This window comes from Lactuca serriola, chromosome 1 (genome assembly GCF_051521515.1).
Source record: "Lactuca serriola cultivar US96UC23 chromosome 1, Lser_US96UC23_V15, whole genome shotgun sequence".
Taxonomy (NCBI): domain Eukaryota; kingdom Viridiplantae; phylum Streptophyta; class Magnoliopsida; order Asterales; family Asteraceae; genus Lactuca; species Lactuca serriola.
The window spans coordinates 72,821,344-72,823,330 of NC_136408.1; positions in this window are offsets into that span (position 1 = coordinate 72,821,344).

A 1,987-nucleotide genomic window follows, 5' to 3' on the forward strand; every position below is an offset into this window, starting at 1 on the left:
AAAAAGGTCGGTCTTCTCCTTATATGACTTGGTTTTTTAATTGAAACAACGTTCTTTGAAAAATGATAAGACCTGGTATTGTGTAGTAGAACCGCAACCCAATCTCCTTGTATGATCTCGTTTTGTGTATCATAATCTCCTTATATGTCCTGATTTTTTATAAGCAACCAAGTTCTTTTAAGGTTCATAGGACCTGGTTTTTAAACCGGGTTTTTATTAGTTTTCCAACATAGGACTCGCCGGTCATAAGACCCGGTTTAAAACCGGGTTATTTAAAAGATCAATTGTGTTCTCTAAGCTTTTTTTTGGTAATGTCCCTAGCCTTTTGGGTTTCAAACATTGACCACAAGAATTTCATATATTTACAAATTTGCTCCCAAAGTTTCATAGTTACATAACTTCGGTCCCACACCCCATGAAATGGGATAGCTAATTACTAATTAAAATAATAACAAAATTGAAAATATTCCAATCAAACTAATAATAAATAATGGCATTAATCATATAAAAAAATTGTACGTTCATTTAAATATTGGATTAGATATTGTACATAAAAGAAAATGTGACAACTATATTGCAAAATTGAAAAAAATCATGCATATACCATAACTAAAGTTAATTGACAAAATTGCAAGAATGGTCCCTGTGGTTAGGTCGAAATTGCCACTTTGGGCCAAACAGGTTTGGACTAGCACTCATGATCCAAAGGTTTTCATTTTCTTGCCACTTTGGTCCAATTTACTTTAAATTTTTTAATAATGACCATTTTGCCCTTTCTTTTTATTTTTTCAGTTTTTTTTTGTTTTTATTCAAATACTTTTATTAAAAGAAAAAGAAAAAAGAAAATACATTTCTCTCTCTCTCCCCCTCTCTCTCTCTCTCTCTCTCTCTCTCTCTCTCTCTCTCTCTCTCTCGCTGCTAAATGCCTAAATCTATCCAACACTTCGTCTGCTTCACACATCTTCATCCTCTATGAAGATCTCATCCAGATCATTCCTCAGTTCAGCCAGGGCTGGGGCTGCTCGTGACCCACTGCCGCTTTCCCTCTCAAACTCGCACAATCGTAGGCCCAGAAATAGTCGTAGCATTAAAGGCGGCGCGTCTCCCGCAATGTTCCCTACCATCGGTAAAAAAAGAGGAAGCAGTTTCGAAAACCCTGAACCGTCTTCCCCTAAATTGGTCAGGTTAGGATGAAGAGCAAGAAGAAGCACACGAAAAATTTGAGTTTATCGAGACGACAGAGCGCCGATGAAGTTAGTTTCAGGAGATTCGAGCATTCCGGTAATGGGTTCGATAGTCAAAGTCAAAATCTTGGTTCTAATCAAGAGTGTTTACCATTGTAGAGGAATAATCAGAGATGGGTTCATTTACCATTGATGATTTGTGAAGGTTTAAGAGCCTTTGGATCTGAGGTAAGTTGTTTGTTTCCTTACCGGTCTTCGTGATCTTCAATGACGGTGATAGAGAAAGAGGAAAAAATGGTTGGGGAAAATAGACAGGGGTCTTGTGGTGCGGTGTTTGCACGGTAGTTGGTGGCATTGCAAGGAGGTGATGGAAGTGGAAGAGAGGTCGGTGGTGGTGGTGGTGGTGGTGGTGGTGAGAAAGTGGTTGAGTTAATCACCGGAGACGATGATGATGAGAATGAGGAAATTGATGAGATGGGTATTATGAATTCAAGAAGACATGTATTTCAAGACTTGGAGATTGTAAACGACAACATCTTTGGGACAATCGATTAAGCTAGGGTGAGCATTTATGTACCACCTAAAAATGCTTTGTTATTGATGAGGTGTAGATATGATCCTATGAAGATGGAAGCTCTCACGAATCGATTCTGGGAACCAAATATGGAGAAAAACAATGAGGAAGATGAAGATGAAGATGAAGAAACTTGTAAACATGAAGAGAAAATTGAAGAGAGCGTAATTCCTGAAAATCTTTAGGAGAGAGAGAGAGAGAGAGAGAGAGAGAGAGAGAGAAATGTATT